Source organism: Onychomys torridus, chromosome 1 (genome assembly GCF_903995425.1).
Source record: "Onychomys torridus chromosome 1, mOncTor1.1, whole genome shotgun sequence".
NCBI lineage: Eukaryota > Metazoa > Chordata > Mammalia > Rodentia > Cricetidae > Onychomys > Onychomys torridus.
The window spans coordinates 176,768,374-176,785,755 of record NC_050443.1 but is presented as its reverse complement, the minus strand read 5'-3'; positions in this window follow the sequence as shown (position 1 = coordinate 176,785,755).

Below are 17,382 nucleotides of genomic sequence, written 5' to 3'. Positions count from 1 at the left end.
GAGTGTGTATATGTGGTGTATGTGTGTGTGTGTGATGTGTGGGGGGGGATTCTGAGTGTGTATATGTGGTGTGTGTGTGTGTGTGTGATGTGTGTATGTGTGTGTGTGGGAGATGTCTGAGTGTGTATATGTGGTGTGTATGTGCATGTGTGTATGTCTGTATGTGTGTGGGGGGGGATGTCTGAGTATGTATATGTGGTGTGTGTGTGCGCGCGCGCGCACGCGTGCTTTCGCATCTGTATCAGATTCCATACAGATTTCCCATCTGTGGTTTGGTCAAACTGCCGCAGAGCACATTGTGTGGGACTGAGTTCCTGTCTCTAATGCTTCTTTTGGGTTTATATAAATCCCCGAGGGGCAGAAAGTAAGATAAACACTAAAGATTTTGTTTTGTTTTTTAAAGATGATTCTGCTTTTTAAAGCATTTTAGTAATTTAATCAAATCACTCACTAGCTGGCTGTGGCAGGCACCCAGCATTATGTTATTGGGCGTTGGCTGCCTGAGTTTGAGTTCTGACTGACCCACTTAACAGCTACTACTTTCCGTCCTTCTGCCTCAGTTTTGTAGTCTGTGAATCCGGAATGTGGGCACCTTGTTCATGGACTGCTTCCAGAGAGTTAATAATCAATGGATAGAGTCTGCCTGGTAGAAAGGCAGCAAATGATACTGTGATTTGCTTGCTCGTGTCCTGTGTGGTACGTGTCTTCACTGGGGTTCTTGCTTTTCAGCACAGTCCCCTGATGCTGTCCCAGCTTGCAACACACTTCTCATACCCAGGGAGGGAGAGATGGTTCACAGAGACATGAACAGGCTGCACGCCCAGTGTGTGTGTGGTGTGCATCTGCATCAGATTCCATACATGTGGGGCAGGCCAGTGGAGGAGGTGGGTACACACGCCCCAGCACACGTGTGGAGGTCAGAGGTCAGCTTGGTGGAGTTGATTCTTTCCTTCCTTCTGCTTGTGGTTTCTGGGGAACAAACTCGGGCAGCCAGGCTTAATCACACAGCAAGTGTCTTTATTGGCTAAAAGCCATTTCATCAGCCCCCAGCTTAATTTTTCTAGGTCCAGCTATCCTTACCCCAAATCCACCCAACGATTATGGAAATATAGGCTCCCTGCAACTTCTGTGGGTGGTGCCAGTCTTGTAATCTGTTGTCCCCGCCACATATGAGTGGGCTTGGTGAGTAGCGCGTGTGTGCGTGCGTGCGTGCGTGCGTGCGTGCGTGCGTGTGTGTGTGTGTGTGTGTGTGTGTGTGTGTTTTCCTGGGAATTTGAAGTTGGGTCCATGAGATTCTAGCTTGTCTATGAGATTCCATGCCTCTTAGAAATATGTGTAACCTAACCACAGTAGGCAGTTATGCTTTACTAGCCGCAACAAACAGAGCCTACGCTAGACAAAGTTGGCATGGAACTTGTATCCCAGCACTCAAGAAGCAGGAAGGTGGCAAGTTACGGACCAGCTGGGGCCACTTGCTTGCATCCCATGCCTGCCTGAGTTGCTGGTGAGCTTTTGTCTCACAAAACCAAATAAAATAAACATAAAATAAATACAAGGTCTATGAATGGTGATGACATAGACCAGCCTGTGTATAGGCACAATGCAATTCCAGACAACCACTCACGTGCTCCTGTAGAATTTTCCAACCTAAAAAGTTTACATTATATTAAGCTATAAAAGGGTAGGACGGGTTGGGGATTTAGCTCAGTGGTAGAGCGCTTGCCTAGCAAGCACAAGGCCCTGGGTTCGATCCTCAGCTTAAAAAAAAAAAAAAAGAAAAAGAAAAAAAGAAAAGAAAAAGGATAGGACAAAATTATGTAGAATGCACAATTTTTTAAAAATGCATAAATGTGGGAGAAAAACAAGTCTAGGTAGTAATGAAAGAATTGTAGCTGATTTTATTTAATTTTTAATACTTTGTAATCTTTCAGAAAGTCTGTATTGGGGAGCAATATACATAGTCCTCCTTCCTTTTAAACATGTATCTCCTCTGGCCTCATTTTTCTCCAAACCCTATTTTGTATTTGATAAATTAATTCATACACATGTGTTAATAGCTTAGCTGATAGCTAGTTCCTTGTAAAGGATTATCTTAAAAACGGTTTTCCAAGGGGCGATAACTTCAAGATTGTTCTCAGCCCCAGGCTCTTCCCGAACTAGGCAAAACAGTATTCTAAAACCAGACATCAGCAGTGATGTCTCAAGCCACAGTGGAAACATGATAGAATGATCTAAAATGAAAGCTTGCTCCCATGATTTCCTTTGGATACCCCACCCTCTACCCCGTGTAACTAGATTCTTGGGGTCCCTGTTAAAATGACAAAGAAACCAATGGAGGGCTGGAGAGGGCAGCTCCCAGCACTCAGGCTCACAGGCAACTAACTGCAACTCCAGTTCCTGGGCATCTGGGGGTGAGTCTGACGACCTGAGTTCCACCTTGGACCTCCCGTGGGGGAGGGAGAGAGCCGATTCCCACAAGTGGTCCTCTGATCGCTAGGCGCGCCCAGTGGCGTGCGAGCACCCCACCAAATAAACAAGTTAGTATAAAAACACAAGAACAGAGCCGGCTTCCGTGGGCCTCACTGCTGTGTGGGGGTTTAGAGCTTTTTAAAGTGAACCAGGACTGAGAAGCGCGGGTCTAGAATAACTGTTTGGATGCAGAATTTTACATCGGGATTTCCGAAGCAGAAAGAATTTGGAGATGAGCCGGGGTCTGACTCCTGGAGGCCTTCCCCGCAGGGAGAGAGACCGTTTGGCGCCATCGCCCCCTCGCGGCAGCGCTTGGCAACTGTCCGCAACCGCGGTTGACCTTGCTTCCACTGTTTTCAGGCACCAAGGCTCTCTGAGCTCCAGGAAACACATCTGCCTCCTGCTGGGTCAACAGGGTCCCCTGATCTGGTGTCCGTTCGCCCCTGCCTGCCACGTCAGCAACGCACTTGGAACTATAAACCTGGGACAAAGTTTACAGACAAGCTCTCGTCGGAGTAAACAGTTGGAGATAATACGCTACAGGGTAGCTTATCACACTTCGAGTGCTGAGCGAAGCTGGGCTCACTCCAGAAACCTTGAAGAAATTGCGGGTGTGGGAAGGAAGGGAAATGCAAGTATACAGCGAAGCTGACTCTCAGTTCTTACCCTTCTGTGAGGGTAGGAGTTCAAGGTCATTGGGGTGCCATGCAGGGAGAGACAGGTGGAAAGTCTAGCCTGCTGCAGCTGGTGTGTAGGGAGAGATGGTCTCTCTAAAGGACATCTGAATCCATCAGCAACATCTGGGAAGCTTGCCCAGCAAGCCGCTGACAGAGCCGGCTACAGCCATTATGATCCAGGAGGCCTGAGGGGCTGGGAACATGAGGAGACGCCTAAGCCAGAGCGCTACACGAGCACTGAATCGATACAGCAACCCTCCGAGATGGATGGCACCATCTCCATTTTACAGCACAAGAGACAACAGCAGGCAACCGAAGCCCCTCCCCTGGGCAGTGATAGAACCTGGGCTGAGTTGGTAGGGTGGGACTGAGCATAGAGGTCACAAGTCCAAATGCCAAAGCAGAGCCTGAGATAGGAGAGGAACCCCGGCCTGAGGCCACACTGCTCCCTGGGAGTGGGGTTGGTTGTGGAGAGGAAACAGAGTGTAAAGAGACAGCAGAAGACAGGGTCCAACCACCAGGCAGCAGGCCAGGCTGTGGCGCTAAACTGGCACAGAGCAGGGCACAGCTCAGCTGGGAGTTCCAGGGCTGGGTTTTTCCTGTAGTGCCTTTCTCCTCCATCAGCCTTCCAACCTGTCTTCTATAATCTCTCTTGCATTATTGCTTCCTGCTTTTCCTCTTCATTAGAGGGACATTCTCTTCCTTCACACAGCCAAGGCATACCCTCATAGCTCATCCCATGTTCTTCTCAGGGTGTCAAGGAGAAGCAGTCTCTAACTCACTCCCACTGCCTCCCCTCAAATACTCCCACCGAAATCAGGGGCTGGGCTGTAGTGCAGTCAGTAAAGTGCTTGCCTAGCATGCATGAAGCCCTGAGGTTGATTCCCCAGCTCTGTATAAACTGGGTGTTGTGGTGCATACATGTAATCCAGAATTTGGGAGACAGAGGCAAGAGGATCAAGAGTTCAAGGTCATGCTGAGTGTGGTGGCACATACCTTTAGTCCCAACACAAGGGAGGCAGAGGCTGGCAGATCTCTGTGAGTTCAAGGCCAGCCTGGTCTACAGAGCTAGTTCCAGGACAGCCAGAGATAAACAGAGAAACCCTGTGTCAAGGTGGGGGGGGGGCACAGGGGGGGGAGGCGGCTCAAGGTCATCTTTGACTACATGTCTAGTTTGAGGGTAGGTAGGTTGCATGGAGACTCTGTCACATAAAAATACCATAATCAGACCCATTGGCCAAAACCACTCCAATCTTCACAGAACGCTCAATGCCTCCCTTGTCCCAATTCCTCCTTAGCCCAGAAGCTTTCTTCACCCAGAGCAAAGCTCATCCTGGGCTGGGAGGAGCTGCCTGTGGCAACCACACTGATCTGGTTCTCATGTTTAATGCAAGCAAGTTTTTAGAACAGTAGAGCTTATGGATGTAGCTGAGGACGCACAGGTGCTGCCCTTTGCAGAGCAAATCTGAGTGCACAGAGCAGCCGGGCTTGCCCACCTTACAGTAATTGTGTTCTCATCTGTACAGATATAAGCAAACCATTTCTGTCAGAAGACAAGGAAAGTCCATATACAGGGGCCAGTGGCCTGGAGAACCCTGGATCCGCTACACTGTTTGAGTCTCCTGGTGATTTCAAAATGAAGTGATGCCAATGTAAGTTAAGGAAGGTACAGTTCATCACAAATGTTTATTATCAGCAACTTAATATTTTAACACACACAAGAGAGTGAAATAACCCTGTCCTAGCTTCAAGGTAATTACAGGATTTTTAATCTGTCATCATTCATCTTGAACATAGTAAAGGGACACAGATATAATGCTGTGTGTGTGCATGCGTGTGTGCGTGTGTGCGTGTGTGTGTGTGTGTGTGTGTGTGTGTGTGTGTGTGTGTGTGTGTGTGTGTGTTTTGGGGGGGTAGGGGTGCAGGTGCATGTGGCATCCAGTTTATTTTTTTCAGACAGGCTCTATCCCTGACTCTGGGGTTGACCTGCAAACCTCAGGAATCCTCCTGCCTCCACCTCCTCAGGGCCAGGACTGCAGATGTGTGGCATTGTGCTTGGCCTCTGTATGGATGCTGAGGATCCATACTCAAGCTTTCTTGCCCCAATGGCAAGCACCTTACCACCTGTGCCATCTTTTCAGACAACAAATGACTTCTTGCAGACTTATCAGTATCAAACTCCTATGGAAATGGAGCCAAACATCTGAAATGGATGTCTTATGTGTGCCCATGTTCAAATTTGTAACGTTGGTAATTATGGATGTATTCCTTCTGCTAACAGACATTCTTGTCTCTGAGCAGGATCTGCCCTGCCCACTTTGCCACAAGCTCTGGGTAGTTCTGATAGAATACCAAAGTCTCTGAGCTAAGAACCTGCAGGTTGGGAGATTTCTAGTGCAGCAGCCCATCCCAGGCTGTTTGGCAACAAGCAGTGAGTCAAGCAAGCGTTGCTGTGGAATTGTTTCTAAAGGGACGCTGTGCTGCTTGAGTGCTAAGGCACGAGATGTGTTAACTGAGCCTGAAACATCTTATAGTCCAAGCAAACAAATACTCAAAACCAGACACAAACATGCAAACAACGTACATGTGTTACGAACCCAACTGGACAACACTAGAACAATTTGGGGGGGGGGGAGTCAGTGAGGTGTCACTGGATTTCCACCACAGTCTAAAATAAATGTCCACGAGTCCACCGTGATTTTAAAAACTGAGAGCAGGACAGAAAATGAAGGGAATGCATTTCATTAACTCTCTGAAGCGTATACACAGTAGTTTGCTCCATGGTAGAAAAATATGAAAAGCGGGGTTGGGTTGGGGGTCGCAAGGCAGCATCATGCTGAGTATTTGCTCTTGATATGAGACAGGAACCTTATGTTTATGGCATTTGTTTTGCAAACCTACAACCCTACTTTAATTGTGAGGAAGAAGACATCAGAGGGATTCCAGTACTGAAGAGCTCCACAAAGTACTTGACCAATACAATTCAGAACTTTCAAGGTGTTGTGGGATATTAGTTGAAGATGTGTTACATTTGTTTATGCTGTGGAACATTTGTTTAATAATGCAAAGATGTGTTGCATTCTTTTATGTTGTATTTGTTTAACTCCGTGAAGCTGTGTTACTTTGCCTGTCTTAAACACCTGATTGGTCTATTAAAGAGCTGAACAGCCAATAGTGAGGCAGGAGAAAGGATAGGCAGGGCTGTCAGGCAGAGAGAATAAATAAGAGAAATCTGGGAAGAGAACCTTGAGGAGCCAGAAAAGGAAGAGAGGAGGATTCACAGGGCCCAGTCACCCAGTTACACAGCAAGCCAGGGAGTAAGAAGAGGTATATAGAATATAAATAGAATAAAGATAAAAGCCCAGAGGCAAAAGGTAGATGGGATAATTTAAGAAAAGCTGGCTAGAAATAAGCCAAGCTTAGGCTGGGCACTCACAAGTAAGAATAAGACTCCATGCGTGTGTTCATTTGGGAACTGGGTGTCGAGTCCCCAAAGAGTTTTACAGAAAAAAAATTCAAGGTCATCAAAAACCAAAATTCAGGAGCTGCTTGGGACATAAGTCCCCACAGTAATGCTTTCCTGGGGTCTGAGCTGCCACTCTGCAGGGTATCCTTCTCTGTCTATGTCCCCATAATGTCAACTCCTCTTTGAATCCTCAGGTTAGGGGTGGCTCTGCTTCCTCTTGGTTGCACCAATTTTCTCTTTTTTAAAAAATGATTTCTTTTAAAGATGGTTATTTATTTATGTGTATGTGTGTGAACCTGTACCACATGAATTCAAAAGCCACTGGGGGTCAAGGCAAGACTGAAGATTTGGTTAATCCAACATGTTTTTTAAAAAAGAACAGTGTAGTAATTGGTACAGAAAAAAGCTCTTGTGTGGTTTCTGTTCTGACTGAGCTAACTGATCCAGAAAGAGATCCTCAGAGGTGTGTGGTGGTATTGTGTTCCCCAAAATATTGTGCACCCTAATAAATTTATCTGGGGTCAGAGTACAGACAGCCACTAGATACAGAGTCAAAACTGATGGCTAGAAAATGGGTCAGAGCAAGCCATAGCACAAGCTGGGCAGTGGTGGTGCACGCCTTTAATCCCAGCACTTGGGAGGCAGAGCTAGGCAGATCTCTGTGTGTTCAAGGATACAGCCAGCCTGGAGACACTCGCCTTTAATCCCAGAAAGCAGCCTTTAATCCCAGGGAGGGACGGCAGACAGAGAAAGATATATAAGGCATGAAGACCAGAAACTAGTAGCATTTGGCTGGTTAAGCTTTTAGGGCTTTGGAGCAGCACAGCTCAGCTGAGATCGATTTGGATAAGGACTCAGAAGCTTGCAGTCTGAGGAAACAAGACCAGCTGAGGAACTGGTGAAGTGAGGAAGTTGTGGCTTGTTCTGTCTCTCTGACCTTCCAGCATTCACCCCAATAACTGGCCTCAGGTTCTTATTAATAAGAATCTTTGATATTCATGCTACAGAGGTGAGTTTGGGAATTGGATTGGCTAACCACTCAACTGTACATGTCAGGATGTATTCTTTGTCTATGGCAGAAACTACACCAGGGCTCAACAGCACAGAGAGGTGGTTCAATCAGCATTCTCATTGATCAGGACTGTAATGGGTCTTTCTTTGGACCACCAGCTCCTGAATAATGACATGGAGACTTATTAATTATGAAAGCTTGGCCTTAGCTTAGGCTTGTTCCCAACTAGCTCTCCTGTTTATATTAATCTATGTTCTGTCAGGTGGCTCATTACCACTCCTCAGTACCATACACCTGAATACCTCTATATCTAGCTGGTGAATCCCCCACCTCAGATTTTTCTGTAAGTCCTGCTTATCCTCTCCCGCCTAGCTATTGGCCATTCAGCTCTTTATTAAACCAATCAGAAGGTGCCTTAGGCAGGTGAGGAAGGATAGAGAAACGTGTTCACACAGTGTGACCAAATATCCTGAACACAGGATGAAGTAGCTACTGATGGGTGGTCAGTGAGATGGCATGAACTTTCATATACAAGCAGAATGTAAAGAGCCATATGATTCTTACCCCCCTTCCTTACTCAACTATACTAAATTTGTCATTAATTGTATGTGAGAATCTGTTTTCGGGGTTTGAGACAAGGTCTCCTGTCTGGCCTTAAATTCCTGATCCTCTGTTTCCCAAGTGCTGGGATTACAGATGTGTGCCAGATTATATTATGAACCCAATATTATAAACTATGAATACCAGGCAATATGGGATAGTCAATACTGTCTACTTGATAGAATCTAGAACCACAAAAGGGCCAAGCTTCTGGGTATAGCTATGAAGGGAATTTTTTAGATTAGGTTAAGGTGGGAAGTCCCACCCTAACTGTGGGGTGGCACTGTTCTACGTGCCGGGTCCTGGATTACATAAAAAGGAGAAAGCCAGCTGAGCACATTCATTGTGTTCCCGGCTGTGGATATTCTATGATCACTTGTCTCTTGCTCCTGCCTCCCTCACACTATGGACTATGAGCCCAAATAATCCCACCTCCCCTGAGCTACTTCTCACCATGGATTTGGCCACAGCACCAGAAGTTTCTGAGACACAATGGAGTAAGATGGTCTCAGCCAACCAGCAATTTTCAGAGACGTTCTATGGCAGCTCTCATTTTTATTTTTAGCAGTAAGGACCAATTTTACACAAAACACAACCAAGAGACTCAGTCAGGCATTTACTGAGCCTAGTCATGACATTGACGTGGAAATTCATTATTTGGAAGGGGTTTTGAATGGCCACATCTAGGAAGAGTCAAACAAAGTTAAAGCCAGATTCTTTCTCTGCCAACAGGTGCTTTCTACTTTTAAAACAATAATTGGGGTCAGATCTCAGTTCCTGTGAGGAGAAATTAGCTTACACTCAACAGAATGCAGTATCTGACAGACTTGTGTAGGCAGCAGCCTGGGGCTTATTGTGAGATTGGAGCCATGGACCATCATTAAATCGACTGCATGGAACTGGAGTCTGGATTTAATGTCTCAGTCTATACAGCTGGAAGTGTCACTACAGTTTCTTCAGTTGATTCAACAAACTGTACACTTCTATGGCCAATATCCAGTGAGCTGAGATCCAAAGTCCACTAATAAAACAATTGACAGATGCAGGGAGATAGGGACGTGGGCATTCGTGGCCCAGGTTCCCACCATATCTCCCGTGGACAAGGTGGTGACACTTTACTCCATTTGGGAAATGGTGAGCAAGGAAAGCTTCAGGATCCTCGCAAAGCCTCGGGGGGGGGGGCTCTCCTCCAGAGCCTGGCGTCAGCATTGGAAGGTGCTGCCATTGAGAAGGGTGTGGAAGGGAGAGACAACAGACAAGATTCTTAACATTGAGATTTGTGACCCCAGTGGTGAGGGGTGGAATGAGAAAGACTATTTGCTGAAGTCAGCGGCAATAACCCAGGAAGCAGCTGCCCTGCAGGGGCCTCACAGGGTTCCAGATGGAGATGCTGGCGAGGGATGCTCTGGGAAGAGAGAAGTTAGTCCTCTGACAGAAGCAGCTGCCACTCTGCTATCTTGGGGGCTCAAAGAACACGGAGGGTTTTGACCATTTGTGAACTGTTGCTGAGGTGATCTTGACAAACTGAATGGAAAGTGCCTCTTCCTCCATCCCCGACAAAACCAAGCAGACAACACATTAGCAAAGGGACAATCCCATCTGTAGATTCCTCCCTCAGCCACACAGCAGAGCACAGGAGTGCAGATCTGAAGGACACAATACCTTGTCCATTGGATCTTAAGAAGCAAATGTTGAACAGACAGGGACCCCCCCCCCTTGCCAGAGCCATACAGTACTTAGTAAATATTTGCTGAACATCATGGTTGACACATGATGTCCCAGTTTCAGACCTCAACCATGGCTTTCAAATATGGAGTTTTGTGTGTCTAATTAAAGATGTCATTCCACTCTAAAAAAGATCATCTAGGAAGGTCTCTGTAGAGGAATGTAGGAATGTCTCTTGGGGTAAGTGGTTTGCTAAATAGAGAACCCGAGGCAGCTTATCTGCTCCTGAAAAAGAAAAATTTAAAGGAAAAAGTTATTGCAGCTAAGTATAGTGATCCATGCCTGTAATCTCAACATTTAGGAGGCTGAGGCAGGAGGATTATTGCAAATCCATGGCTCTCCTGATCTACATAGTGAGTTCCAGGCTATCCAGCGCTACATAGCAAGATACTATCTCACCCTCCTCCCTCTGGGGGCTGAGGGGAGACAGAAGTCATTGTTAAGGGTTAGGAGCAGCTCCCATGGTGACATAGTGTTTCTGAAGAGTTTGCAGATAGAGATATAATGTAGGTTCTGAGGAACTGGTAAGGACCTGGTAAAGCTCAGGAGTCAATAGAAAAACTGAGCATTGGTGTCTATCCAGCATCTTAGTTTCACCAAGAGGTCCATGATAGTTGAGCCGTTGATGACACAGATCCAGAAAAAGCCAACATGCAATGGCCTTGTACCAGAAAGGGTAGCAAGAGCAAGCAGTACAAGAGAGGACAAAGGACTTTTAATAACTCGAAGGTCTTAAAATGGTGTTGAGATTGGAATGTTCAATCCAGAATTATCTGTGTCAAATTAATTACACTCCCCTCATCCTTTCTTCCCATTGAAATAAAAATGATAATGAGCAACACAGCTCTGCAAGATGAGTATCAGCTTTTTCTCTGAAACATTCAGAACTCAATGAATATCAATTATATTACATGCTATGCATGAAAAGATGCCAGGTACCAAGGGCTGTGAGAAAGTATTTTTATTTCAACGTCAAATTTCAAAGAAATTGCTATGCACATTTGCCTTTACAGCTTTTATTCTTGGGATGTGGTTCTGAACCCAGATTCCAGTGAGTCTCATGTGCTCCTGCCAGCAGCGTGTTCAAGGAAAGATTTGTTGATCTGTGTCACACTGTGTCACTCTGGGTAACAAAAGCCTTTGCAGCAACGAATGCGCTTTTGTGGAGAAGTCCAAGGCCCATGGACCCTGAACCCAAGAGCAAGTGCTGTCTTTGTTTCTGTTTCTGTTGGAGCCCAACACTGAGGCAGCTGAAGGTGGTCTGTTCACCAAACCACCACCATAACAGAATGGAAACAGAGGCCACAAGACGCTCAGCTGACGTGAGCAGCTCGCAAAGGTCACAGAGCTGTAAGATACACTGCCTGCCTAACCTGTGGATAAAAAACGACAGAATGGAGGTCTCAGCACCACAGTGTAAAATAAATTGGTTTGTTTGCTCCTAGAATGCTCCAGTTCAGGGTTCTCTCGAAAAGTCTAATGGACTGAGCCCCTCCATGCTGGCCTACTGGAGAATGGAATGAAGGAGACGCAGGTGAACCTCACCCTTCCAGCTTTGAAATACAGCTCTATCCACACTAGTGGTCTGTGTGTCTTCTTATCTTTCTGCATTGGAGTAACATGGATTTTGTGATTGCTCTCTCCTCAGTTTCCAGCTGGAGGCAGCAGCAGCCTGGAAGGGTCTGTGATGACTTCCTTCCTCACAGGCTGGGTGCATCACTTACTCTTCTGAACCACACATCTAGCTCTCCAAGCTTTCAATTCTGGTAACGGCTCTCAACCTTGACCGGAACGGCCTGTTATAGACACAGGATGTGTTCTTGGCTAGTTTGGGGCCTCTACCCTGAGCATCAGCCCTGGTATCTTCAGCGAATCTCTGGAGAGGGGGTATGAAGACTCACGTGGACACGGTGGGAGGAGTTGGGGGGGGGAAGGATGGGATAAAAATACATTGCATCAACATCTACCCCATCTGTGACCTGCTGGGGTGTGTGAAGGGACTGGTCCTGAATGGTCAACATGACTCAGGGCAACAGCAGGATGTCCAAGGAGTTTCTGTAGGGGTTTGGTGTTGGTTTGCTGGAGGCCAGAGGCCTTGAACCTGACCAACAACACATTACACAAAGAACATCTCTCAGGAAACTGCATGACACATGGCAGCTCTCAATGCCACCAAGACAAAAGAAGATGGAGGACTGGAGGAGCCAAGAGTTTTAGTTTTTGTTTTGTTTGCTTGTTTTTTGTTTTTAATTGAAATCGATAGTCATTTTATGTATTTTAAATTATTTTATCTTTAAAAGTCTATATTTATTATTATTATTATTATTATTTTAGTTTTCCTTTTCGAGGGGGGCCACTACAAGGGTGAGGGGCAGATGTGAAGGGACTGGGAGATGGGTGAGATTAGGGTATATGATGTGAAATTCATTAAAGAATCAATTAAAATGTTTAAAATTTTAAATAAAAATAACATGAATACCATATTGTAAACAAACATGCATAAAATCCAGGAACATATCCTCTCCGACCCTTACCTCCTGACACAAGAACAGAGGCCCTGTGTAGTATTTGGCTTTCTGGGAGTCAGCTGGTGTGATCTACTTGCCTGTGAGGTTTTGCTCAGCCCACTGAAAGAATCAATACCCTAATGCTGTTTTCTTTTTAGAGACCCTTGGCCAGTCCCCAAATATGCTGACTAGTCTAACCACAGGGAAGAGAGTAAGGTAGCGTCATTACATGACATTATCGGGCACACTGCCTTTCCTTTTGAGTCCTTAAATGTCAAACTGGGGAAGGCAGGAAAACCCCTTGTCATAAGGAAACTGGGATGGAAGAAACTGAAGTTGTTACCTTGCTTGCTGACAGGTGTAAGCCCTGGCCTGGTGGAATGTCAATCGGGAGGTGTTACCCTATACCTGTCTGCACTCACCCACAGTGGCTTCTGGATTTTCCTCACCGATTCCCATAAGCACCAACTGATTGTTTTAATTGGATATTCACCATCCCAACATTGAGAACAATGTTGACAAGGGAAAAGGGGGCAGTTTTACAAATGGTTAAGCCAAATCTTACCTTACACAGTTGAGGGAAGTGCTCTGCCACCGAGTTTATCCCATCCTTGGCTTTTCAAAACAATGTTCACTTGGACTTTTGAACCCCCTGCCTCGGCTTCCCAAGTACTGGGATTATAGGCATTCATTGCCATTCTAGCCTGGAAGCCCTACCTCTTTAAGTCCAGATACGTCTTCGGTTTTAATATTTTAATTGGCCATTTACTTCCTTGAGGACAGATCCCCAAAGGTCATGTAGAACAGGAAACTTGAACTCACCAGCAGAGAATATAAAGGTTCCAAACCACAGCTTCTTTATGCCAACCTCAGAATGGAATAAAACAGTTTGGCATGAAGTTTGGTGGGGTGGAGAGAAATTTCTTACTGAGCTGGCTTTACTATAGTTATGATATCTCAGACTACCCATGAGTCTCCAAATAACACAGTCCCAGTAAGAGTGAAATGTAGCATGAATTGTTAGAAGGTCTTATTAATAAAATCAAACCTGAGGCCAGTTATTGGGGTAAATGCTGGAAGATTAGAGAAGCAGAACAAGCCACAGCTACCTCGTCTCGCCAGTTCCTCAGCTGATCCTGTTTCCTCAGACTGGAAGCCTCTGAGTCCTCATCCAAATGAATTTCAGCTGAATGGCTTCTCGAAAGCATGAATGCTTAACCAGCTAAAAGCTTCTAGTTCCTGGCCCTCACGCCTTATACACCTTTCTGCTTTCTGTCATCACTCCCTGGGATTAAAGGCATGAGTCACCATGCTTGGCTGTATCCTTGAACACACAGAGATCCAGTTAGATCTCTGCCTCTAGAATGTTAGTATTAAAGGCGTGTGCTACCATTGCCTATCCTCTATGTTTAATATTGTGGCTATTCTGATCTTGACCCCAGATAAGTTTATTAGCATGCACAATATTTTGGGGAACACAGTACCACCACAGTGAAATGTATGATGTAGCTGGAGATGGGCTCAGTGAAGTGCTTGCCTAGCATGTGAAGCCTGTGCAACACATAGATTATCTGTGTGTGAAACCTGTGATATTTAGTCAGGAGCCAGGAATGGAGGGTCAGCATTTGGGAGGTAGAGCTAGGAAGATCTGAGCTGGAGGCCAATCTGGGGTACATGAGACCCTACCTCACCTGTTGCCACCAAACAAAGTCCAATCCAGACTTGAGCTTCAGACACTATATTTGTCTTTCTGGGTCTGAGCTACCACACAACTTTTTCTAGTTCCATCCATTTACCTGTTAATTTCACTTTTTTTTTTTTTTAAGGCTAATACTCCATTGTATAAATGTAGTATTTTCATTATTCATTTATCTGTTGATGGACATCTGGGTTGTTTCCAGTTTCTGGGTGTTATGATTAAAATAGCAATGAACATAATTGAGTAAGTGTCTTCGTGGTAGGACGAAGTGTCCTTTGGGTAGATGCCCAAGGATGGTTGAGCGGATCTTGAGGAGGATTGGTTCCCTCTTTCTGAGGAACCGCCACACTGGTTTCCATAGTGGCTGCACAGTTCAAACTGCTTCTTCCTTTGAAATCCACTGGGGGGTAAGGAACGGTACTCACTTAAGCATGCTTGGTCCTTGCAATCTGATGTCCCCATTTCCTTCTAAAGCTATCTGGCTAACAGTGACTGAAAGAACTAGAGAAACAGATTTTCTCTCTGGTTTTCCACCCCCCATTTCCAATTAAGGTATTTGGGCAAATACTCAAGTAAATGGTTAAGAATAGAGTCTGTTTTAAATGTCAGCTAAACTGAAAAAGTTTTCAGAACATTGGAAAACATGCTCAGAAACAGCATTTAGATGACTGTTTCCCTAAGACTCTCACAAACAGCTCTTACTTTAGAACATGCCAGTCAAGGAGGGAACTAAGACATATGTGGGACTCACCCAGGGAATCCATTAGATGCTAAGCTCTCCCATGAACGAGTACCACAGTGTCTCGATGGCTGTAGCATCCCATATCCCTTTGTATGCTGGGGTGAAGGAAATTGCTGCTTCACAGTGTCTTCTGGAAGGACACTACGGGAACCCACAGCCACTGTGGCTACCTACACAAGACTGGCCTGCCAACACTCCATCACGAATGGAGCTATGTGAATGGGTGGTGGGGTCATTTTCTTTGGTGGTGTAGCCACGGTTAAGTTGCTCTGCTTAGTAAAAAGCTGCATCCTGTGCTCACACCAGCCATGTCCAACCCCAAAGGATCAAAGCAAAACAGGAGAGTCATGTTGGGAAGAAAGTGTTCAGCCAGCAGGAAGGGATGGGAGAAGGAAAGGGGAGTGGAGATGACTCAATATACCACATTCATGTGTGAAGCTCTCAAAGAACAAAAACCAATAAATGTAAAAAGAATCACAATTTCAGACTTATGGGTGGATAAGATATTTTCAGTTAGGGTTCTACAAAAATATAAGACAACATTTTGTTTAAGTTACATTGATTTATTTTCTTGATTTCCCTCTTAATCCTGCATGCACTGTTAGCGCAAAAGCTGAAACTGATCTCCACTTCCCTGGATGGGACGGTAGGCACACAGTCATCTGAGAGTTTCTCCATCAGCGGCCACTATCAGTGACCTACACGATGTTCATAGAAAATGTACCAAATATCCTGTTTAATGTAAACAAGGCAGGAGGCCAACAGAGTATATTAAGTGACAATATTTTACAGGGCCCAGAAGGAGGATCATCTGTCTTAACATAGCAAGTGTCACGATGACATGCATATTTTACTTTACTGTACAACCCAAAATGTACAATTACCATATAGTTTGTGGGTGTAGCATTCCACTGTAACTTCTTCTGTTACATGGTAAACTTAACAACTAAATGGTAACTGTAGAATAATGTAATAACTTATGGAGACGTTACCATGAAAGTATGAAGTCATTCTATAATTTGTGCCCTGTAAAATTAAATGTAACAATCTTTACACTAGCAACAGTGTAAGCAAGCTAAGGATTTTGGTCCATATATATATATATATATATATATATATATATATATATATATATATATATATATATACATACATATATATATATACACATATACACACACGTGTATATATATATACACATACACACATTTATATATACTCATGTACAAACACAATAATATACAGGTAAGCCAAAAAGCTATGAATCCACGCATAGCTTCATATTGCACAGATACATTATGAGAACACTAAGTTATAATGTGGGCATTACAATAAAAATTGGCAATGGCAAATCTGATTTTGTCAGGGGGGGAGAATGGCTCATTACCGAAACTAAACCCAAAGACTACTGTTAAGAATTTAAGAAAAAAAAGTGCACACTTATTTCCTATTTATACAAACATGAAACGGGCTAGAGTTCAGTTTGGAACTCACCATGGCAACCACTTGCTAAGGTGGTACTTTCCACGCACACAGCTTGTGGAAATACTGGAAATAGCCGGGTCTCTGAGGGCACATGGTTTCCTTAACAAATCACCTTAGTCCCATGACTTGTGCTGACTCTAGGTCTGAATTAAGAATGAAAAAGAAATTAAACGTAGAAGAGAAACAGGCTAACCCTTGCTGGTTATGGATCAAGGTCATTACGACGACTTAGGAAAACTCTATTCCAGAAGCAGCAAGCACACAAATAATAGTTAAAGCTTTACTGAGCTCATCTGTGTGGATTAGCGATAAGGTCCTGCTGGGAAGTCAAGGACGATGAGTATTTGGTCTGGGAGGTAACCTCACTGCTACCACACCTACTGAGCACTAGAAAGCATTAAGAGATATCTGACACCTCTCAATGCCTTATTTTAAACACACCTTCATCAGAGTAGACTATGGCCACGTCTAAGAATGGAGGTGTTATGGCGACTCTTGCACAAACCGGTCAAGAATACAACCAACCAAACCATTTCTCATCACTCAAAGCCACAGAGGGAAAACCACGCAGGGAACCATTGTCTCCTCTTGATACTGTTTTATGTAAGGGGTTTCTTGGATGAGCAAAGGAAGATTTGCATCATGTTAGAAATGGACAGTTGTTTTGACAATGATGACTATTCTAGAACTGTGGCTATTCATATCTTTTGGTAGTTTGTTTCTAAGGAGCAAAACTGAACTATAAAATGAATCAGAAATGCTAGTAAAAGAGACTGAGCAAAGTGTCAAACGTGCTCCGAGCACATGCCACGCGCTGTGGCTGTGCACACGCATCTGGTGACGTCACAGAGGGTGGAAGCAGACCCACTAGGGCTGAGCTCCCAACAGTGAAGAAGAAAGGGCCAGCTGATGAACACTTGAGCGCCACATCTGAGTGACTGCACCAGTCACCTGAAGACTACAAGGACAAGGAGATAAGGTGACCTGCAGCCGCGCCCTG